This window comes from Protopterus annectens, chromosome 3.part0, assembly GCF_019279795.1.
Source record: "Protopterus annectens isolate FY-2018-M chromosome 3.part0, PAN1.0, whole genome shotgun sequence".
NCBI classification, from domain to species: domain Eukaryota; kingdom Metazoa; phylum Chordata; order Ceratodontiformes; family Protopteridae; genus Protopterus; species Protopterus annectens.
Genome location: NC_056731.1, coordinates 932,655,078 through 932,680,753, shown reverse-complemented (window position 1 = coordinate 932,680,753; position 25,676 = coordinate 932,655,078). Strand labels below are relative to the sequence as shown.

General features: G+C 39.5%; 1 protein-coding gene across 1 annotated transcript in view; it reads right to left on the bottom strand.

Annotated features, from left to right (window-relative positions):
- Positions 1-25,676, bottom strand: part of LOC122796955 (adenylyl cyclase-associated protein 2-like) — a 750,428-nt gene that overhangs the window by 107,049 nt on the left and 617,703 nt on the right. The gene's annotated exons all lie outside the window — the stretch shown is intronic.

Genomic DNA, 25,676 nt, shown 5'->3' with positions numbered 1-25,676 from the left:
AGAAAAGGCTAGCTGAGTATGAGACTGCTCAAGAAGAGATGCTTCAAAAAATGGTAGAATTAGAGGACAGAACACACAGGGAAAACATGAGATTTTCTGCTGTACCAGAGAAACTGGAAAGAACAGACTGTATTAATTTTATGAAAGCACAAATAAGGAACTGAACTGGTATTCCACAGCAGTAGTTGTTAAATGAAAGGACACATTGTGTGTATGCTCTAAACCTGGCCATGAGAAAGCAACCCAGACCTTTAACAGCAAAGATGGAATCCTACTAGCAGAGAGGGCAGATTCTGACAAAACTGTGGCAGAAGGACAAAGTACTAAAAGTCAGAAACAGTAGTGTGTTTGCGGAAAATGATTACTCACTGGACACAATGCAGAAGAGGAGTAAATTTATTCCAGCAGTCTGGAAACGTCGAGAAACAAGTGTGAGATTCAAGCTGCTGTATCTAGCCATTTTTACAATATTTTTTTCCTGGTGGGTCAAAATCATTCTTTGATGCAGAACATGCTAGGGAGGAAATACTAAAGGTTCTTCAACAAAAAGTGAGTTATCAAACAGAATGGGGTTCTGCTTCTTACTCTTCTGATAATAAAGCCCATAGAGAGACTATGCTACTGAAACCTTTTCCAATGTTCCAATGGAAAATGCATGACGGACAGAAAAAAGCACAAGAGTTGACTAGAAGAACCAGGACTACATTATAAATGAACCAGTGACTGGATCTAAGAGGTGGAAATCAACAGGAAGAAAACCAGCAACTTGAAAAATGCTGAATAAATGTAGGCGCAAAGCATTAATTACATTTGTGAAGTATGATAGAACAAGAAAACCTGGAAATATTGTACTTTTTTGACTTTGTTAAACTTTCAGGGGACTCCAAAGCATATGCTCTACTTCATGTCATTAATGTTTGGAAGAAGATTTAGGAGAGGGAAGAGGAAGGAGAGTTTTAAGTTAACAAAATTTTGTTAACAGTATTTTTATAGTACATGGCCCCAAACTGCATGCTATAGAGTAAAGTTTTTTTTTCAGTTAATTTTGCATTTAATATGGATACTAAAGTAAACAGATAACACTTTCTATGTTATCTTTAAATGTGAATGCTTTCACTGTCATATTACAAAAAAGAAAAAGTGAACTAAAATAAAAATGCAGAGTGCAAATACAGGAGACACATTTGGAAAGAAACGAGCATGTAAAGTTGACAGAGAAATGATTTCAGTATGGTTATTCAGTGGAATATCTGGGACAAAGAAACAGGGGAGTACTTATATTAATTACGAGAGGAGCTCCCATAGTGATAGAAGATGAACAAAAAAAGATATTAATGGTAGATTTGTAGTAATAAGGGGCTACTGGCAAGGGAGGAGAAAAAATTCCGGGATAAATAATCAGCTTTCAGCAGGGACTATTACTTATAGGTAGTGACTGGAATTATCTGGGCAGCCTAGAAGGGAAAATAAAATAAGGTAGATTTTTGAAGAAATTTATGAAAGTATTTGGTATGAAAGATGTAAATTCATTAGCAGGAGTTCGGAAATAATTTACATATTATTCCCCAAAGTACAAAAACTGGGATAGGCTAGACAGAAATTATATTTCACAGGAACATATGCATTTAACTGAAAGTTTTGATATGCATCCTGTAAGTATTTCAGATCATGCACCAATAATAATTAAAATAAAAATAAATACAGGATAATGAAATAAAAATGAGACATTGCTGCTTCCTCAACTATCTGTTAAAAAGAGAGGAATTTAAGTAATGAGTACTGAAAATTATTTAGGGGTTATTAGAGAAAATAGAAATTTCTATTGAAATATATAGCTAGGAATTGGGATAAAATTAAACTGAATTTTAAAAATATGGTGGAAATAAAAGAAAAAGAGATGTGGTTAAGAAGTACCAAGAATTATTTAGAGGGATTGACAAGTATTGTAGAACAGGGAATTTCACAGAACAAGATGATGCGCAATTGCAGAGTGCTGAACAGAAAATAAGGGACTACCTGGACAATATGCATGAGTTTAGAAAGACTGATTTTAAGCAATGTTTTCTAACTCCAGAGCACAAGCATTTTTAGCACAATGGCACAGGCAACAGAAAGTAGAAAGGGTTGTTGCCATGCTTAGGGAACATATAACAAGGAAAATAACTAGAGATCCTGCAGAGGTATTTCAGAAATTTTATGAAAATCTGTATAAAGCAGAGAAATATGGAAATCAAGAAAAAGTACAAATTGAAATGTTTGTGTAATAATTAAATATCCCAAGCTTAGGGGCTGAAGAGGCTCAATTACTAACAGGATATAGATGAAGTAAAAATGGTGATGTACAACCAATCTACAAGAGAAAAAAGTGATAACGTTCTGGAAGGCTTGTATAATACTATTTTAAAAGGAATAGAAGCACCAGCATCCTGGAAGAAAGAAGTGGTGGCTGTAATACCTAAAGATCATGAAGACCAATCAGATCCAGCTTCATATAGGCCTACTTCGATTCTAAACCATGATTATAAAGTGTTTATGTCTATAATGGATAAAAGAAAGAAAAGGTGATGCCAAAATTGATAGATATGATCAATGTGGTTTTGTGGAGTGGAAGAAGACAGACATACAACATTAATAGAACAATGATGATCGGGAGGGAAAGCAGAATGTTATAAAATACCACTGTTGGTGGGTCTTAATATGGAGAAAGCATTTGACAGAGTAAACTTGGATTTCATGAGTAGGGCAATGGAAGCATTTACATTCTCTGATAAAATTATAAAGTTGATTAGGAGGATGCATGAGGGATTTGAGGTAAAAATTTACAGTGTGTGTGTGTGTGGGGGGGTGCACTCTGATGAGCTCTGTTTGAGCAGAGGAACCTGGCAGGGGTAAATTCTTTCACCTTTGCTGTTTGTGTTAAATTTAGAACCACTGGCAAATAAATAAGGAACTCAGAAATTCAAGGATATAACTGGTGTAGTGGTCAAGAAAAATTGGCTTTATTTTCAGGTGATACTATTTTATATCTGATAAAACCAGAAAAGGATTTTTCAGTGTTGTGGAACATTCTGAGACAGTTTTAAGTCTTTTCAAGATACTAAATTAATGAAGCTAAAACAAAGGCAATAGCTGTAAACTATGTACCCACACACGATTTGCTTCAACAATACCCATATTAATGGTGACATGACAAAATGAAGTACCTAGAGGAGTATGGATTAAAAATGATTCTGTTTTGGCAGCTAAGGATATGTAGGAAGAGACTAAATAAAAGACAATACAAAAACTGAGAAACAGGAAGCTCTTTTATATGGATATGGATAGCAAGATACAAACAGTGAAAATGCTTTTAGTCCCTTTAGTTTGATACACAGGTCAGGCATATTTTTATCAACCAGATACTTTTATCAACCAGAGGAGAAGTTGTGGATAGTAATTAACAAAGAGTTGAAGGATTCTATTTGGGAGGAGAAGAGGACAAGAGTCAAGTAGGATAAGTTGATACTTTTGATAGAACAAGGAAGTCTGGAATTACCTAATTTGAAGGGGTATTTCCGAGCTACACAGTTAAGGCTCCTATACACAGCACAAGCAAAAAGCCATAATTCAATGTGAAAAGGGATGATGATGACGATACAGGGGGAAAACTCACAAAATGAGAGACTGGAATTTTGCATGCATATCCTTAAGTAGAATAACAATAACCATAGCCATGCATTATATTCATAGAGTAGCCGAAAATATTCTAAGAACTAAGCCAACACTGGGATGAAGAAAGGAGATTTTGCTGATAGGGATGACTGCAATTAAGTGTGCAGTGAATAGGCAAGAAGGGGCTGGAATTTACTGGACATATCTGGCAAAGGAACTAAAGTATTGGAAGCAAATGATCAGAGAGGGAAAGGTAACAGAATGGAAAGAGGGCAAAAATTAATTTGGGCTGCAAGCTAGAGACTACCTTCCCTTTTTAGGATTGATATCACAGAACAGGCAAAGAGAAAGAAATAGGGGAATCCTAGGCGAAAGTCCAGCACTGGTAAAGTTTTTAGTAGAATCTAGAGCAGAAGCTGCTGTTAAAAAAAGGAATAATTAGTAGGGCATATAAAACATTGCATGATAACTATAGGAATCAAACACAGGAGGTTAGAAAGGATTGGCAATAGAAAATGGATAGGCAAGTCACCAAGAAACAATGGAGGGATATATGTATGGCTCCCAAATATGCAACAAAGTATAGGAAATTTAGAATGTTTGCTTGGAAGTGTTTGCAAAGGTATTTTTCAAACTTAAGCAGACTCCAGTAAATGTCTCCTCTGGTAGACTGCAAATGCTGGAGATGTGATGGGGAAGAGAGAGACGGACAATTGGGAATATATTTTATGGGAGTGTAGTGAGTTGGCAGACTTTAAAAATTCCTTGCAGACTACTCTAATAGAAATACTGGGTGAGCAAATTGGTGTAACTAAGGAAATTATTTTTTGAACTATGACACAGAATAGGAATTGCCTAGACATAGTAAGGCCTTGCTGAGTTTAATTCTGATGGCTACCAAAAAAGCAATTACTAGAAAATGGAAATCAAAGTCTAAACCAGCTGACAAGATGTAGTGAATAAGATATCAGAGATAAAACAACTGGAAGTGGGATCTTTAGAAAAGGGTGGGAGCAAATTACATAAAAGAAAATGAAAACTGGGAGGAAAAATACATGCAGAATGTTTTGGAGGAGGAATGAGGTTTAAGGGAATGCAGGAACTGAATCAACTTTGTAATGGTTGACTAACAATGAGTGGATATATTATATATGATGTATAACGTTTGCAACTGAAAATATGTCAATATGGTTTGTTTTCATTTATATAAATGCATGATTGCCTATGTCATAAGGGCTAATTTAATAAAGATGTTTCTTGTTCAAAAAAAATCCAAACACTTTATTTCTGATCTCCTATATCACCGTGCTGAAACTTCCAAGAGGTAGAATTTGAATCAAGAAACATTTTACGTAATTGGGATGGAGTATAAAAGTACTACTGCTAATAACTATTATATTGACAACACATCCTTAGGAGTTGACCCAGTAGTCAGGGATTTGGGGACACACAGACAGCAATCTAGCCTTTCACCATCATGTGTCTACAGTAGTAAGAAACTCATTCTGTGTCGTACAATTTATAAGCAAAGGTATGGCATTTAGGTCCAAGGAAGTTATTGTTCCACACTGAATTCAGCATTCAACAGACCTACCATTGAGTACAATTTCCCCTTTGGTATGTACCTAACCAGGTATATCATACAACTGTAATACCGACAAAGGTTCCTTACTAAAAGAATACAGGGCATAAGTAACATGTCCATTGCAGAACACCTCAAGGCCCTATCCCTGTGTTCTGTCTTCTACAGGCTGTTGAGGATGGGATATCTATGCCTGGCATACAGGGCATTGTCAGACCTCACCCTGATGGACCTCCTGCATGTCCACAAAACAGACAGCACCAGAAATACTCGTTCAAAAGACTTAAACCTTGCCTGTGATATAAACAGTAACTGATGGACAGACAGCTATGTATTCCAGAGACCATCCATTCTCTGGAACAGACTCCTTGAAGCATAGTTTCATCATAACCAAATTCAAGTGTAAAATGTACAATTGGATGGGGAACAGGAAATTCACCCCTGGTTTGGCATCTATGTCTCTAATGGACACAGGCAGCCTTGTAAATGGTTCATCTCCCAGGCCCCTTCTTGTAAATGTTTTATCTCCCAAGACGCTGCTTATACTTATCAAGGGTAACAGAACTTGTCAGAGATTTGGGATGTATTGTTAAGCTTATAAAAGCCCTTGTGGTCGTTAGCCTAGTAAACACCCATGAAACTATGAACCTATGCGGACACTGCCAGTTAGAAAACGAAACATACTTGCTATAGTTCCATATCTGTCAGACAGAATGATATTACTCTATTAGCTCTGGACTATTTGAATTCCTAGATCCCTTACCAAGGACCTTCTTAACTCTTCCACTTCATTAATATGTATCCTGTCTAGGAGTCTATATATATGAATGGTAATAGTTTACTAGTTAGAGCTGATACTCTTGCCTTCAATTAAAAATAATAAGTCTTTCTTTCACTTTAAATTTCATTACTTTTACATTTCTAGACACAGCATTTAATTTTCTATACCTACAAAATATCTGTGTTTGTTCCTCCAAACTCCCGTTAAAACTGCTCCCAGCTCAAAAGCTGTCGGGGCCTAAACAACCATTCATGATATTTTAAGTTAAAACATTGCCTCACTCCTATCAAGTCTGAGCTCCTCAGCAAAAGTCTTACAATTTTAAAAAGCCTCTCAGCTCTTGCAAAAAATAATAGTACTAGCTACTATTCAAGTTGGGAAAATACTTCATTATGGCCACACAGCCATACAGTTCCATGTCTGGTTCATCTAATCCTATACCTTCACTTAGGAGAGTCAGTCTGCCAGGCCAAACTAAGCTTTGCTCCTGACTACATGAATTTTGTGATCCTTTTTAATAATTTTTTTTTAATAAAAATATTGATGTGGAGAAACTGGAATTGCTTGTGATACATACCAAATCTGAGGTAAGACCATCACGTAGTGCTTTTGTCCATTACACAGAATCTAACAAAAGACCTTTCTACAAAGCAAAGTAATAACTGTTTTTTTACAAACTGGATCCTTTGTTTTACTGAATATAGAAGAGATTGGAGCACTCAAATAATTAATCACACGATCCTATAAATATGGATTTTTTTTTCCAAATTTATTTTATAACCTGATAGTACTCCAACTTTTTTAATTTACCCAAAACAAATATGAAGTCTGTATTTCAATCCTCTAGATACATTAGTTCAACTGCATATAAAGATTGCTTGTAGCAGAGTCCAATAAGAATATAATGCCCAGTTCACTACATGACATAATGCTCATGGCACATAGCAAACAGGATTGGCAAACATGGCTATCCCTGTTGCATGCCCTTACTTATAATAAATAAAGCAGGTATCTGCCTCCCATTTTTACCTGCAATTTGTTTATATATATATATATATATATATATATATATATATATATATGTGTGTGTGTGTGTGTGTGTGTGTGTGTGTGTGTGTGTGTGTGTATCTAGTGTAGAAATACCTCAGGACATCCAAAATACTCAAACTATACACATATACTCCCACTCCACTCAATCAAATGCTTTGTCCACATCACAGCTCCGAATCTCTAATGCTGCTCTATTGCTTCTGTTAGCCTTCCACTTTTAATAAAAGTTTGCCTCTGCTGGATAAATCCACACATGGTGCTTCCTATTAAACTACGGAAAACTTGGCTAATCTCTGCACCAGAACTGACAAAATAAACTAGACTGAATTTAGTACTGGAATTGGGTGGTATGATGCTGGGGATCTGTCAGACTTCAGGATCACTGAAACTAGATCTGTTTTCCAACTACTAGTGATCTCTCCTAGTAAGATGGAATTAGATACTTTCACAGAGTCATTATTAAAATGCTTCATACATTTTTCATACATCTTCGGTTTAGTACTGCTTAAGCTGTGTTCTACCTCTTAAAATTGTATGGAAGCTATAACAGGAGTGATTTGCTCTAGTGACAGTTTAAAGATCATTAACTTTTCCAGGTATTGTCTGATAGCTTGCTTTGATTCCCTTACATTATCAACAGTCTAAAGCTCCTCTAATCTTCTAAAAGAGTTAAAAATATTTTTGGATATCCTTCCATTTTTTTCAGTTCCTGGTAACTTTACTGCCATTATCATAATGTTTGCTATTTGATAACAGTCTAATATCTAAACTTGTACGGATAGGATGGAGAATTACTAATATTTAAGATGCAACATCCAAAGCATGAACTGTCTTTGTGTGTATAATTATGACTGAATCACTAAAGAAAATCACAATTCTTCCCAGTTATCTTTCTGTTGGGGCCTAGACAAAATGTCAGTAAGTCTTCCCCTAATGTCATCAGACTGGTATTAACTTTTGTCTTTTCCTAGTGATATGATAGTTTAATACTTACTGCCATAATTTATTTTTTTAGCTTAAGAATTGTTGAGGTCCAGAATTATACAGTTCTCAAATAATGGTTTACTTGTCAATCCCTATCACTCCCTCAACCAGCTATCAAGCTCCTCTACTTTACAAAAAGTTAAATCTGCTTTCCAGTATTTAAACAACTTTTCTTCTGTTAGAGTTACAACTATATTTAATGGAGCATGATCTGACAATGCCATTGCTTCATTTTCTACTTGGCCAAACACAAGCATACTCTTTGTTGCAACATCTTGTGAATCCATGAAAGAATTCTAAATCAGTATAAAACACAGGTGTAGATTATGTCTAAATGTCCCTGCATTCCTGCAATATCATGTAACTGTATTCCCTGAAGATACTGATCTAAACTTTTGCCTGCAGATAGGAGCTACTAAAATCTAGACCCTAACTAGACTTCATCTAAAGTAATTATTATAGCAATAACCCACGCCTGGGTGTGGGTAATGCTGGATTTACCCACGGTTGGCGTGGTTTGGTCACGAGGGCGAATCAGCGTGCACGTTTTTGAATATTAATGGGAGGGAGTTGTATAATATGCTTTAGTCCCCCACTCAAACTGTGCACCCTTCCTTGAACACCACCTGCCTCCTTAATAATGGGTCAGTTATTTCCATGTTGTGCTGGGAGGAATAATGTTTACAAATGTCAGCTGAACTCCCGCTATTTGTCTCCTTATACATTATAAATCTGCCAGATGCATCTTTCTGTATTATTGTAGCAAAGTACAAGATATTGCTTCAGACTAACATAAAAATGTCTCTATACTTTTTAGATCTGCAGCTAGCATAATATATTTTCTGGTAGCTATTTTTTTAAACTTTTCATGTTTTTGATCTAAATGCACTTCTTGCAAGAACAGGAAAACTTCGGCATGTTGAAAGGAGAATTTATAATGCTAACATTCCATAACAGAATCTTAAATCGTCCTACCACATTATAAGGTCAATAACCACTCACCCTTCTATAATTACCTGTTGTCCCCTTGCATACTACATGCCTCACTACAGTAAATTACACACCACCACCACCTCAGTCTTTCACACTGAGCTAAATATGATAAAACTACAAGCCAATAAACTGTTCACTTTGAAGGAAGTATCTTACCTCTACTACAAATGGAAGAGTAGAAACTATAAAGGCCTCAAGCTATACTGTTTTTTTGTCTCCTCCCCAATGCCATCAACCTCTCCTAATTCCAGTAAAAAAGGATTAACCGCACAAGTAAACCAATAAAACCTCTGTTTTCTTTATTAACCTCTCCTAATTCACCAGGTGTACCGGACCCACCTTAATCTCTCCTAGGCTCAACCTGACATCTGGGGCTAGTGAGGAATTCAGGAATACTAGTGCAGCATAAAACTGCTGCCAGGGCATGTGTCAACTTCCACCACCGCTGCTGCAATCTGGAATCGCTGCTTGCGAGAGGTGCATGATAATTTCCACACATACATGACCTCCCACCTAACTGGCACACCTCTTAGGCAACGCAGAGCTCACCAGGCTCATAACACTGCTCCCCGAGGATGGGTGAAGCTGACATTTTCCACTCTCTCCCATCTCCCCCCAGCCTCTCCAGACCACATATGCCACTAATTAAACAGGGGTTGTCTGGGGCACAGTTATGGATTTATCCCTCTGTGCTATGGTACTGCTTAAAGTATGATGTATATTTATTTTCTCAAATACACAAGACTTTCTCAAGGCAGCTCCTTCCTATCCATATTTTGTAAAGGGAAATGGGAGAAGAAACAGGAGAGTGGCAAGGAATGGTGTTAATTTTGGGGCACAGAACTTGCAAACTGGTTTGGTTACTTAACTGCTAATTTAGAAGTAAGAGTAGCTAACATGCAAAGCAGGAGATAAACTACTATTGATTTTCTGTTTGGTAGAGAAATGTTTTTGAGCAAGCAGGAGAGGTGATGGCTAATGAGTTTTTAGATCATATGACACTATGGGCACACTTTGGTGAAGGGAGTTAAACCTAAGATAAGGGTTTCAAGCTGGGTGGGATTGTGAGAACTAAGAAATCTATGAAATAGTTATGGTAAAATCATTCACATTTTATGTATTTTATACATTATGGATGCAATGATGATTGGCTTTGAAAAAAGATTAGAAAGAACATAAGTTTAGAGTGAGAGAAAAGCAAATGGGAACGAAAAAAGAAAAATTAATCTGGCAGATGTGTTGCAAAGTAGTCTGGAATTAAGGAAATGGTAAGGAAATGTTTTCAGGAGTATCAGAAGAAATTTGGTACAGAAACAAAAATATTTTACCAGTGACCAGAAGAAATATATATCACCACCTTTAGCTTCTATGCTGAAAACAAAGAAACTGTGCTTTGGAGAAAATGAAGATGGAAATTGACGGCTTGGTTTAAGGTACTGGAAAGACATAGTGCAGGAGGTAGAAAGACAACTAATTGAACATTTAACTTTCAGATGAGGAAGGATGGTTGAGGTTTGCAGGTAGGGTTACAGAAAAAAAGATGATTTTAGAAGAAAACTTCAGTGGGTTAGATGTATGCTGTTTTAAAGAAGGTAAAGGTGGAATTTTCATCTGGCTGGGTGGCATCTCTTTTACATTTTATAGGGAGCTGGAGGATTGACAGTTAGGAGGAATGCAAGTAGTGTTGAATGAGTGGCACAAAAGAGGGCAGAGAGACAAAAAAGGTGTATGACAGTGTTAGTAAATTTTTACTGAAGGAATGGAGATTGTTACAGTTTGCAAAGTGGAAGCCCATCTCATTTGTAAACTCAGGCTTAATCCCTAAGTGGATAGAAGATAACACAAAGATGGAAGGGTACTTGAAACATTTTGCTTTGTATCAAGGAGTATGTTAATGTTATCACTAGAAAACAGTTACTGAGGATGTTAGTTTTATAACTAGAGTACTGTAACTGAGGATGTTGGTTAGTAGGGATGTGGCAAAGTCCTATGATAAATTGAATCATACAGGCCAATTTAAAATAGTTGTGCTTTTAGGCAAGTAATGGGAGAAGTGAGTTTTAGAAGTGCATAAACATCAGGACTGGACTTCATGATTAATGTTTCTGAGACATAGTGTGTGAATGAGAAACTGGATGAACCCAAAGGTATCACTGTGACAGTTTCCTGCAATCAGTTGATCACATGAAGGTTTGACTGCATAGTAGCTGTGACACTGTATTGTGTGAAGAGGCTATGTGCAAGTTAAATTTTGAATTACAGGTTTTGTTTAAAAATTAATAAAGGTGAAAGTACAATATTTATTTTTTAACCCTGACATCTTCAGTGTTGCATTCTTCCACATTCAGTATATTTTTAAGTCAATATTGTATTAAGCTCAACAGGTGATGAAACATAATGCAAAACAAAACAAAAAGCAAGTACAACTTCAAAACAGTATATATTAATATTTGCATAGTTCTAGGCATATCAGATCTTCATAAAAATATCCATTAAACTCTCAAACTGGATGCTACAAACACAAATAAATATTCCAATAGTGCACACAATGAATGTGCCTGTACTATCAATCTGGACATTATTAAAGCCTCTTCTCATAGAGGTGAATTTGCTTGTGGAAATCCTGGGGTCCACTTTTTCAGAATCTGAATATAACTGCAACTACTACAAGTATTTACTACCCAACTCCTTTTTGTCAACATCTAAATGAGCATGAGGATTATCTTAAGCAAGTAGCCAGAAACTCTTGTCGTCTAGTGGGGGTAAACTTACTCTTAAGGCCCACTCTGCTACCTGCAATATACTGAGCTAGACAGTCATCTGGCAGTCCTAAACAATGTGCCCAAAAGTTCCTTTGGACAATGAGCAGTGACAGCATTCATCTCAGCAGGTCATGTTTCTATATGTCAGCTTAGCAGATAAATGTCAAAATATGTGTATCAGTTTAAACTGGGTGAAGATTAAATAATGAACATATACATAAGAATGCCATGATGTAATGACCTTGCTCTGGACTCATATAATTCCCCATGATGGTATTCCAAGTTTCCATTTCTATCCCAGTTGATATGTATGTTAAGTAGCACTTTAAACACTACAGAGGGTATACGTGCTGGGAGAGAGAACAGTTGTGTAAAATCTTGGCATAATCATAGAGGTCCCTCTTTTCTATGTTGCAGTATTCTTTACATATGGGGAGATCATCCACCCAAGTGACCCAATGTCCGGCCAGCATACAACAGCTTTTAGCTACCGCAGGTATGTGGGACATCACATGTATGGCCTGGCAACTGTCAGTCATAAAGGAACATCCGCACATACAATCCTCAGAAATGAATTGCCCCAGGAGGAACACCAGTGCAAAGAAAGAAAATAATCTGCCATTGAAGGAAAAAGCAAGGTATAGGGGGAAGGAGGGAGGGTAGAATATGGTAACATAGAAGAGAAGGACATTGATGATTATGGTAAGATTTTACATAACTGTTTTATGTCCTTCTATTCAATGTTGCAGCATTCTTTACATATGGGAGAATACCACAGCTTAGTAAGAACTCTGGGAGGAAGAAGAAACAGAGGAGCTTTCTACAAATTCATAAAGAATAGTTCTAGCAAACCAAGCACAGGATCTAGAAATACTATCCAGCTTGTAATACTTAATGAAAGTATGAAGAGAAGACAAAGTGGCAGCCTCTAAAATGGTGTTAGTATCCAAGCCTTTAAAAAATGTACCAGAGGTAGGCACAGACCTGGTGGAGTGAACCTTAGAAGGAACAGGAAGACTCTTACCATGAAACACATAAAAAATTGCCTTAGAAATCCAAGAGGAAATTGTCTGTTTGGAAACAGGCACACCCAGAGTCCTGGGATGAAAAGAAACAAAAAGCTGATCAGACTTTCTGATAGCCTTAGTTTTATGCAAATAAAATCTGAGTTGTCTATTCACATCCAAGGTGTGCAAGATCTTCTCACTGGAGGATTGAGGAGAAGAGAAGAAGGTGGGCAATTGAACAGATTAAAAATAACTCATTCACCACCTTGGGAATAAAGGAAGGATCAGTATGCAAACAGACCCTATATTTATGAAAAAATGAGAAAAGATGGAGAAGCCATCAAGGCTTGAATCTCAGAAACCCTCCTAGCAGAAGTTAAAGCTAGCAGAATGACTGTACTCCAGGTAAAAAACTTTAAGGAAACTGAAGCTGCAGGCTCAAAAGGGGCTACAGTTAGCTTCTCTAGGACATAATTCAAATCCCAAGAAGGTGGAACTGGTTTCCTGGGAGGATTAATGTGAAGGACTCCTTTGAGAAAAAGTTTTACTTCCTATCTAGAAGCCAAAGGTGAGTCAATGGCAGACAAGCAGAAATGGTTGACAAGTGAACTTTCACAGAAGAATAAGCCAAACCACTCTTAAGTAACTCACACAAATAGGAAAGAACCACTGGGACATCCACTGAAGATGGATCCAGACTATGTGACAGACACCAAGTAGAAAACCTCTTCCACTTGGATAAGTAGGATTTTCTAGTACTGGGTTTTTTGGCCTCCTGCAGAACTCTAAGCATGTCCTCAGAAGAAAGGTGTCTGAAAGGGATCAAATGTTTATCACCTACAAAGTCGGTTGTAAAGCTGACATGTAGATGAAGTAGAGATCCCTTGTCCTGTGTGAGAAGGTCCACTCTGTGAGGTAACTTGTGATGAGTGCCCTTGGGTAAATGCAAAAGAAGAGGGAACCAATGCTGTCTTAGCCAGAAGGGAGTCACCAGCAAAATTTTTGGTTTGTCCTGCTGAATTCCGAGCAAAACTTTTTGAATGAAAGGAAAGGGCTGAATGCAGAGAGAAACATCCCCTTCCATGAGAAAGATAGGACATCTACCTTCCATACCAGAGGATCTGGGACTCTGGCACAAAAAAAGAGGACATCTGTTCAGATGGGAGGCAAAAAGATCAGATCCACTAGACGAGTACCCACCGATGGACCAAGTCCAGAAACACATCCCTGTGAAGCATCCACTTGTGGCATTGAGTCATGGAGCTGCTTAGAGTGTCTGCCACAAGGTTTTGGGTGGATGGGATGTAAACCACTTGAAGAGTCACATTGTACTGAACTGCCAAGTCCCATGCCATGAGAGCTAACTTGCAAAGAAGGTATGACTTTGCACCCCCCCTTATTCACATACCAAAGGACTGTGGTGTTGTCCGTAAACACTTTCAGATGGCCTAGATGAAAGAGGGGATGGAAAGCCTGAAGAGCTAAAATGAGAGCCCTCATTTCCTTGATGTTGATATGCTCCTTCCTTTGTGAAAGGGACCAGAGACCCTGCACCTTCTTTGATGCAAAAGTTACCCCAACCTATGTATGAGGCATCTGGGAACAACTCTTGAGTTGGCCGGGACAGATGAAGAAGGCCTGGATTCAGAGATAATTGCTGAATCCACGAAGGAAACTCAGATTTTAGGTATGCGAGAAAAGGAAGAGCAAACTCCAGAGGGTCAGCATACTGCATCCAAACAGATTTTAGGTACCAGTGAAATTTCCTCGTGGAGTTTTGCAAGGGCCAGTATAAGTATTGTGGATGCCATAAACCCTACAAGTCTCAGAAACTCCCCGGTAGTAATACAGCGAAAAGGCAGTAGACTGTGGAAGAAGGAAGTGAGAGAGAGAATTTTTTTCTGGTGGAAGAAAAGCCATCATGAGATCTGTTCTCAGCCTGCACCCTAGGAAAATGTGATCAAGAGAAGGTAAAAGAAATAATTTTTTGAAATGTATTGTGAAGCCCAAGCTCAGCATGAGAGAAATGGCAAACTGCAGATTTTGAACTAACTGTTCTGAGAGAGGAGCCAGAAAAAGAAAATCATCCAGGTATGGATATACCTACATTCCCATGACACTGAAAAAAACAATCGCAGAGGCGAAGCACTTTGTGAATACCCTTGGAGCAATGGAAAGACCAAGGGGCAAGGCAGAGAACTGTAAACATTTCCTGTAAAAAGGATGTATAGGTATGTGAAGGTAGGCATCCTTGATGTCCAGAGAAGCCATGTAAGCCTGAGGAACAATGAAAGGAAACAGTCTGTAAAGACAGCATGTGGAAAGTTGGTACTTTTAGAAAGGTGTTTAAATGCGATAGGTCCAGTATTGGTCTCCAAGGATGGTCTTTTCTGGGTACAAGAAACATTCTTGAGGAAAATCCCCTGCTTCTTTGGTCCTGAGGCACATGCTGAAATGTACCTTGAGAAAGTAGTTCCCTTAGAACCTGTGGAAATAAATCCAACTGGTTTGGAAGGGGTTGAGGAATACCCATGAAAGGAGGAAGATTTTTCCAAATCATGTAATATCTGTGTTGGATAACACAAAGAAGCCAGGAATCCTGAGTTATACTTGCCCAAGCTGGAAGACAAAGGGATAGATGAAGAGAAACAGAAGCAATATTTGGAAGCAGTTGGTAGTCACAGACTACTTAGCATTTCTGGAAAGGGCTGCTGAGATGAGGAACCTGAAACAGTAGTCTTAGACTGTGGAAGTCTTCTGGTAGTCTTCTTAGATCTAGAAGAAGAAGCAGAAGATGACGGATGTGTCTGTCTCCTAACAAAGGAAGTCTTTGAAGGAAAATTTCTGTGGAATTTTGGGACATTAGACACAAACGTACTTCAAGTCTTAGTTCCTTTCCCTTTTCTTGGAAGGACTTAAATAAATCTGCAGCTGCAGTGCCAAAAAGAGCAGTGTTATCTAGAGGTACATCCAGCAATTTTACTTTGATGTCATCTGCCAGTGGTTGAAGCCTCAACCAAGAGTACCTTCTGAGGATAGAGCCAGAAGCAGCTGCTCTAGAAGATGCTTCAACTGCATTATAACTGCATTTAATGGAGTGTCTAGCCACTTGAGAAGAAGCTGCTAAAAGGGACATAACCTGATTTTTTTAGATCAGAGTGTGAAAGCTGTGAAACATCTTGAGAAGCCTGAGAAAGAAGGGCCAAGGAATACCGTGACATGTGTGTTTGATAGTTCATAGCTGTCAAAATGGCAGAAGTGTATATCCTCTTACCTAGTCTTTCCATTATATTATTCTCCTTATCTGAAAGAAGAAGCTTAGAAGATGGTAACAACCTAGAGGATTTGTCAGAAGCAATGGAAACCACAGCTGGATCAGCTGAAGGACATTTATAATGGAATCTGCAGTCGCCAGGCACCTTGTAAACTCTGGCAGGCCTTTTAGGAGCAGGAGCCTGTGAATCTGGGGTCTTAGAAGCAGAGGAGAAAACGTTCCAAGAATGCCGGCAAAACAGGTGGTGCAGCAGAAGGAGAAGGAGATTCCATTTGTAAAAAGTCATAACACCTTTTTTGCACCTTAGAGACCTGAGAGCAGTCCCATTTAAAAAAAAATTATCTCATCTTGTTAATGGTCACCCCAAAAGAAATCTCTTCCACTGGAGAATCTCTACCACTGGATTCCTCCTCTGAGGAAGCATATTCTAAAGGGGATGTACTCTGTGTACTATATGCCAAGGAATCTACATCAGATGAAGAATTGTCTTCAGATAACTCCTCTTGCCTAACCCTCCTAATAGGGGAAGAAGTAAAAGAGGGAACAGACACAGCAGAGCCATCAAAGCCTTAATCAACCTCTGAGAAAATGTATCCCAGTCAGACTGTGTAGAAGTAGGCGCCTGAGAATGCTTTTTTTTTTACATTTTACTTTAACATGCATTTCTGCATGATGACCAGTAGAAGAACCTGACATAGGCCTGCCTTCAGCAGCTGACCCCAACACCTGTTCCCTAGCTGGAGTAAGAGGTATGCCGTTGGACCCTTCTAGCACTATAAGCCCTGATTCCCCTAGTCCATCTGAAATGGATGTCTGCACTGCCTTTGAGGATGTGCCTAGGTCAGATTCTTTAACGACTTCCAAGGTGGTACCCGCCAAAGAACCAGACCCAACCTCCAAACGTAACTCTGGGTCTTCACTAAACTCAAGGGATATGTCAGGAGATAGAGGCACAGCAGAACAGGGTTCAGGTCTAGGCTTACTGTAGTTTCTCTTCAAAATTGGATCGGCTGCTGGACCCACAGAACCCTCCATAACGTCACTAGCTAATCTTTTTAATAGTTGATTCTCTAAGTAAAGATTCAAAGCCGAAAGTCGGCTTCAAAATGTCTTTGGGAGAAAGCCCTGACAAATGGAGCAAGAACGACAGTCAAGGTTCAGGCCTAGACAAAAAAGACAAAGATTGTGGCTATCCTTATGTGGAATTTGCCTTCCACACCTACATTTGCCCTTCCTGGATGACATGAGCTAAATGAAGAAGGCAGTAGCAATGAAATAAATCCCCAACAGGGCACTTATCTGAAAGCTGGCAGCTGTTCCACCATGAACACAGACCCTTCATCTGACCTCCAATCTCTCTTTATTGATATGCTGCTCACCTGCAGGGACTGTTCTAGAGAGTTGGCATGTGAGTATAGGTTCATACTAGGCTATCTGCCCTAGGGCATTTATAAGCCTAGCCAGAATGTGTTTGGCTTTCGCCATCCATTTTAAATTAATTTTGCTATGCCCTTTTTCGAGGTTAGTATACTGTGCCTCTGTCTAACAGTGACACAGAAGTGATACCCGGGTTAAACCTACGATCTCCCATCCACACATCAAGATTCCTCTTGAAGAGAGTCAATGAGGGACTCTGCCTAACCTGGACTGGGATTTTACTCCAGAGTGAAGGGAGCCTCTGGGTTATGAATCTGTCCCTCCAGCATGTCCTATTTATTTCAGTTCTGAGGTTCAAGTCTTTCGAGCGCGTAGCTCGATGGGATTTGGATTTTCTGAGGTGCAGCATGTCCATTAATTCCGGGTTGGACATGGCTTTATACGTCAGGCACAGATCGCCCCTGAACAGGCGGTATGCCACTGAGTAGAGCTGGAGTTTCTTTAACCGGGCAGCATATGGCATCTGTTTGAACCCTTTGATCCTCTTGGTGAGGTACTTTTGGGGTCTTTCCAGTTGCTGCAGGTGTCTGGTAAGGTACATCCCAAAAGGGACATTGTACTCAATTATGGGCCTGATAAGGGATGAGTAAAGAGGCACGATGACCTCCCCTGATCTAGATGTGAATCCCTTCATGATTAGGTGGGCTATATAAAATGTTTTTCTAACCACTTTGGCCACGTGGTTGTCAAATGAGAGACTGCTATCAACTTGGGTCCCCAGGTCCCTAATTACTTCTTCTGTACTTAATGGATTACCACCTATGTGGTAATTTGTGTGCACTTTGTTTTTGCCAAAGGGGATGACTATACACTTTTTGGTGTTTAGCTTGAGGCCATGGCTCTGGCACCAGTTGTCTGTTTCTATGAGGACCTTTTGGAGGATGTTTGTGTCGGCTGGAGAGTCTATTATGGTGCCCAGTTTTCAGTCATCTGCGAACTTGGTCAGCCACAGTCCTTCCGTGTTGGCCTGTACCTCAGAGAAATATATACCGAAAAAGAGAGGTCCCAGGACTGAACCTTGTGGGACGCCACTTGTAACTGGTTTGGAGTCTGACATGGCTCCAACAATTCTAACCATGTGGGTTCTGTCCTTGAGCCAGTTTGCAACCCATCTAGTGACATAGGGGTTTATATTTAAGCTGGTGAGCTTATCTATAATGCCCGAGTGGGGTATTGTATCGAAGGCTTTTGCGAGGTCCAGGTAGGCTGTGTGGCCCACCTTCCCCTCATCAATGGCCTTGGTGACTGTTTCAAAGAAATCAACCTGGTTTAAGAGGCAGGATCTGCCCTTAACAAAGCCGAACTGGGTAGGATCCAGTGTCTGTAGGTCCCCAATATCTTTATTTATGAGGTACATGATGATCCTTTCCATAGCTTTGCAGACCAAGCTAGTCAGGCTTATGGGGCAATAGTTTCCAGGATCCGTTGAGGCACCACCTTTGTGGGGAGGGACCACTGTTGCTGTACGCCACTCTTTGGGTACATATCCTGTAGTAAGGCTGAGACTGAACAGTAGTTGTATGTTTGGGTTTAGCTCTTCTTGGAGTTCATGTAGGACACAGCCTGGGACCGTCTGGTCCCATTGATGCTATGTTTTTTGCTTTGGAGAGGGCGGCTCTTACCTGAGCATCTGAGATGTCATGGGGGCAGCACTCTGCTGGGATAGATATTTGCCCTTTTGGTGGGGAGAAGTTTGCGCTGAACCTGTCAGCTAGGATGTTGGCAATGTCTGTGGGTTTGGTGCATTTTTTGTCATTTTGGACTAATTCTGAGCATATCTGGGAATTCCCACCCAGGTTCCTAACATAACTAAAGAAAGCCTTGTGATTATCCTTAGTGTCTTGTGCAATTTTTCTCTCGAAGCTGGCCTTAGACGATTTTATGAGTGCTCGTAGTTTTTTGCTAATACTGATCAGAGATGCCTTCCCTTTTTGGGATTTTGCTCTATCATTTAGTAGCTTCCTCCTTCTATTGTATAGTTTGTTTATGGCTGGGGTCCACCAGACAGGACGTCTGCCTTTGGAGGATTGGGTCTTGGTTTTATTTGGATTGCATGATCCATGCATTCATGAAGGTGTTCATAGAATGCATTTATAAAGGATTCTGCGGTCTGGGCCGTATTTTCCACAGGCCCGGGGGCTTTGAAGGATTCCACCTTGGTTTTGAGGAGTGTGAAATTTGCTTTAGAGAAGTTTTTCACTGTGGTTTTCTGGGCAGGAGGTGGGGTCGGGATGTGAATATCCAGTGAGATTAGTTTATGGTCTGATCTTACCAGTGAGGGATACACTTCTGGTCTGGAGCATAGAGTCCCCATGTTGGTGATGATCAGGTCCAGTATGTTTTCCCCTCTTGTGGGAGTGGTAACAAGTTGTTCCATAGCATTTGAGTTTATAAATTCTAGGAACCTTTGGGCTAGGGTGTTGGAGCTAGAGTAATGCTCCCAGTCTATGTTTGGGTAGTTGAGGTCGCCCAATATAATGGTGTTTGGAGAGACCTTCATATTTTCCAGTGTTCTCAGGAAGGCCGAGTGGGGTTCCTGGGTTTGGGAGGGTGGTCTGTAGCAGGCTATAAACTGGAAGGCAGTTTTACCCACTGTTAGTTGCACATGGATAGTCTCTGATGCTTTGTGCTGTGCCACCAACCTGGAGGTGTGGGTATCTTTGACGAATATTGATACTCCCCCCTTCTTTTGTGGTTCGGTCCAAGTTTTGGGGCTGAAAAGCATGGTATGAGGTATAACCTGGTAGTGCTGGGGTGCTCTTGGGAGCCTTGAACCAGGTTTCTGTTACTGCACAGATATCGATGTTCTCCATGCTAAGGAGAGTTTCGAGTGCATGCATCTTGAGGTTTAGACTTCTGGCGTTGAGTAGCATTACTCTTAGTTTCTTATCCCTTGTGATACCTATGGAGGTGGGTTTGTCTTTTAAGCCTTGCCTAAAAAAGGCACTATGGAGGTAGGAAGAGCCTTTGCCAATATCCAAAAGCCCAGGGGTGACAGGTGCAAGCCGTCCCTAGCGAAGCATCGTGGCTTGTTGAGCATGTCATCCCAGGCTGACAGGCATTGGATCCCCTTTGAATGACACCAATACTTAAGCCAATTGTTGAAATTGATCATCTTGTCTTCATATTGTGGCATCATTCTTGGTGAGGGTAAGATGCTACTCAAGGTCAGGGTCATACCGGCATGGGCCACATGCTCAGAGAGCTCCTCTATGTCTCTCTTCATCCTAGCGCCCGACAGGCAGCTCACCTTGACCTTCTCCTTGTTCAGCCTGGTGAGCGGGACGTCAGTGTGCCTGACGACAGAGTCACCTATTACAAGTGTATTAGGTGTGTTGTTTAGCCTTAAGGGCTGTGACTGTTCGGCACACTGGCTTTGCGAGCTATGTGTTGCATGTGTTTTGTTTTGGGGTAGCGGTTGCTTGGGTGTCTTCTTTGGAGGTCTCTGCTGCTTAGGCAGATTTTTATTTAGAGCCTCCGAGTATGTTTTGTGTGTTTATGTGTTTGGTTTGCTGTCGTGGTAGGTCTATGTGAGACTGGAATTGTAGTGAGTGTGGTTTCTTTCTCCTCCTGACTGGTTACGCCAGTACTGAGTTGAGAGAGCTTAGCCTCCAGTTTGGCTATATGGATGCATCTCTCACATGTGTTGGAATTTGTTGGGAGGAGGAGAGGGTTGTCTGTGTACATGAGGCAGTTGTAACATTGCCTCAAGATTCCCAGATTCACCAGCTGGACCGGAGAGGAGATTGACAACTGACCTTTGGACATGCTAGAATAGTATTGGGAATTCCTTTATAATTGAAAAAAAAGGGCCAATGGGGAACAAGGTACTCAAGGGGAGTTTGTGAGGGTGTAGTGCTTTTAATTTTTTAGTGCTGACTTATATAATTGTATAAAGCATAGTTAGTTCATGCAAGTCCCACTTTTCTTTTAGAGGAGATTACAACTTTGCTACAGATTCTGGGAGTTTTACTCCTTCCCCCATATGAAGTTTGCACCAATCATCTGAGCATGTGCAGGGGGAGAGGTGTGATATAACTGAGAGACTTCTAACAAGGAAAATATACATTGGCAGAGAGCGCATCTTTACTGTGCTATTGTTAAAGGAAAAGAAGATGCAATATATGCTGTGATTTAACCATTTCCTTCACTTATTCCAGAAAGAGAGTGATATTTTTGCATCTGTACATTTTTGTAATTTCTCATGGATTTTATCCCCATACATGTGACCTTCTCCCCAATCTCTATCTCAAGCCCTATAACCACAGTATCTGCTGCTTGTCTTTATCACTGAGAGGAAAGAGGAAGGATTTTTGTCTGTTTAGTCTGAGTCTTAATATATTCCCAAAGCAGTCTTGGATTTCTAAAATGCTTGGCAAATGACCACAGCATCATCATCAAACCATGGGGTAAATGGGTGCTGCTGACAGCAATCTATGCTTCACCAATTTGCTTTGCTGGTTCAGATTATGAACTAAAGTTTTAACAGCAAGGACAAATACAATATGAGACAGTCAACACTCCTGTCTTGTACATCTCCATAATGTGAAGGGAGGCAAACAGGGGCCATTTGTGGTCACAAGTGCCTTGGGGTTGCGATATACTACTTCGCACATCTCTACAATGGGACCCTCTGTGCCACAGCTTGCCAATGAATTCCACAGAAACCCTCATTCCAAAGTGTCAGATGTTTTGTGGAAATCTTTTGAATAGTTTTCTCATTTGTAATCTCCACTATTTGGCTGGTTTTAAGTGTACTGCACAGAATTTTTTTTATTATGACATAGGTTTTTTTCAGAGATCAGCTACTGATGAATAACTTAATTTAGTGTGCCATGCATAAGAACTACACAATATATAAAATTTTGAAAATATGGTTTTAAAATAAAATCATTTGTTAAAAGGAAAAAAATAATTAGAAGTTTGAATAGCTTGGTCCCCAATGCCCTCTGGTAGTTTGGTATCCACAGGATGGATAAGTGTAAAGACTCTTGTCTTCTCTACTACAAAGATCAGTCTGCCAGACATTTTACTGTTAAGCCCATTCTTTAACAGATGTGTCAGAAGATCCAAACACTTTAAAGTACTAAACTGGAAACACCTGCAAAGATATTTTTATATTCCAGAATAAATATAGAGTATGTTTCCATGGGCTTGATGGTGATGTGGAGATTCCAATGGGGGACAATGGGTCCAGTCTTTTCGGACTGCTCTCCTTCCAGGCTTTCAAATACGGACTGAAGAGGTTTTAGAAGCTTTTTTCCCCAATACCCAAAGAAATAATGAATTATTTGCTTCTACTGAGATATAAATTCACTCAAGGGCTGTGGAGGAACCAGGAAAGGTTGTTTTTGCATATGACAGTTATGTTAAAAAAAAAAAAAAAGGCCATAACAAACAGCTGGAAACGTAAGCATCTGCCTTATAAGGTTATAATGAATGAGCCACTGGAAACAGTATGGAGGGATCCTTCATGGTGCAGATGCAGAAGGATATCTTTGCTCAACTACTGGGATCTGTAGGTGACACAATGCTGACTGCCTTCTGCAAATATAATCTTCCACAGACATGATCATTTAACATTACCACCTCTTCTGATGTTTTGCTCTTCTATAGTTGCATTTAATTATAATACTTGCAAATACAGGCGTGGTATTGTGCTGGCCAGACTATTACTGTATATGTAAAACTATAATATGTTAAGATCACACATTTCTGACAACAGCTGCAGTGAACACTTGTCATCATTTACCACAGACATTCTACTTGTTTTTGGTAGTTTCTCCTTTAATTATGTTCTGCTTACAGTGTGAAATTTTGTCTGTTCAATAAAGGCTGTAAATAAAAGAATGAGGTACTCAGATTAATGAACAAGATGTGAAGAACAGGAAGAAATGTTAAAAAAGAGAAGGCCAATGTGGTTACAATGGAATGTGAGGCTATCAATTAGGGCAAAAACTGGGAACTACAAAAGGTGAAGGCACAGCACAAGTAGGTTAGCAATAAGGAAACAAAAGATGCTAAAGAAAGCAAAGGCTAAACCTGAATCAAGAAGAGAATCAATTTTTTTCAAGGATATCTGGCTATTCACTGAAAAAGCATTTATTGAAACTGCTTCCTGGGGAAGGGCATAATTAACATCTCATGTTAACTATAGCAAAAAAAAAAAAATATATATATATATATATATATATATATATATATATACATACACACAGAAACAGTCCCCGGGATTCAGCAAACTTTCATGCAAGAATAGCTTATTTTTGCATGTAAGGGACCGTTCCCGTGCAGCACGGCAGCGTGCCATGCATATTCATGAAGGCGTGCTGTAAAACGGACATGGATCTGTGTACGAGTGCAGGGGGTGTGTCTGACAGCAGTGCTCTCACAATACACACACCCCCTGCACAGCAGAATTGCCGTACGGCAATTTAAATAGAGTGAGACCACTCATAACATCCCAACCCGTCAGGGTAAGAATTCTGGACAAAGCCATAAGGGACACTCATCCCTACAAAGCTAGAAAGTTGATAGAACAGGTTTAGCATAAGCATGAATTTTCCTAAGTGTATGAAGCACATAGCGCACACCTACCAACCCATCAGAGTAAGGAATCTGGACAAAGCCATAAGGGGCATTCATCATTACAAAGCCAGAAAGTTGATAGAATAACAGGTTTAGCATTAGTATGAATTTCTGGCAGGGTATGAAGTACACAACACACACCTCCCAACCCATCAGAGTAAGAAATCTGGACAAAGCCATAAGGGACAATTGTCCCTACAAACCCATAAAGTTGATATAATAACAGGTTTAGCATTAGCATGCATATTCTGAAGGGTACGAAGTAAAAAACACAAGTAATATTTTTTTACATATGCAATAAAGTTTAAGCGTAACTGCACAGGTGTGCCCATTGATTAGCTATGTGTAGCCCAGCTGAAATGGCATGATGAGTTAAAGAGCAATAGACATCCAACATAAGCACAAGTGCAATAATGTAGTGGTTAGAGCGTATGCCTTGCATGTAGTCATTTATGATTCGAGCCTCACCAAAGCCATTTCCATTTTGTATATATATATTTTTATGTATATATATGTGTGTATATATATATATATATATATATATATATATATATACATGTATATATATATATATTTATATATATATATATATATATATATATATACAATTTTAATTTATTTGTATATTTATGTAGGAAGTAACTTATATTTCTCAACCAGAATAGTACATTAGGCCCAGATGTGAGGTGTCAGTGTAATAAAGTAGTGAAACCCCCATATAAACTCAAGTGCCCCATACAGTATAATCACACAAGAATAAATGTAATTGCAGCACATTGGGAGATGTCAGGGAAGGTAAATAAATCTATATTATGTAATGAATGATAAAATCTATACCATACAGGTGGTAGTCCAATAAAATAAAACATAAGCAATGTTAAGGATTGCACAGCTATGCTTACTGGGTGTAAGCATTTTGTACGTATGAAAACTAAGCAATGAGTAGCCCAACTAAGTGGATTTGCCCATTGATAAGTAATGCTGAACTTGCCCGTTTAAGCACTCCCAACCATAGCTAAGCAGGTTTACCCGTAGCTTAGCTTAGCTTGCCATTTTCAAAACCGTCCAATCACGGCAAAGGGTGGGAAATCAGATGTATTTATACCCCACAGGTGGGAACACAGCTCATAACTGGTTGTAGCTCTCCACTGTAGGCAATATGGCAGGTGTTGGAGAGGGCATACGCTTTCGGGCACAGTACTGGGGCATACAGGAGTCCAAGGTCATGGTAGAACTCCTGGAAAAAATACATGACATGTGACTGCTACAGGACCAGTTCCAGGGCTCCCAATATAAAGCGGAAGCCTGGAAAAGTTTCCCCCGTGATCTCACAAGTGCCACTGGTATCCCTCGGACTGGTGACCAGGTCCAGCACCACTATGCCGACTTGAAACGGAGGAAGGAGCAGCTCTTGGAACAGTGCATCCAAGAAGCAAGAGAGAGGGGAGATGTCCCAGCAGTGTGTAAGTATTCATAGCAATAACTGTTTACCAAAGTCCAGCCTGTGTATGTGATGGAGAGGTATGCCTAAATGTTTCTCTATTTTCATTACAGCTCCAGCTGAGTG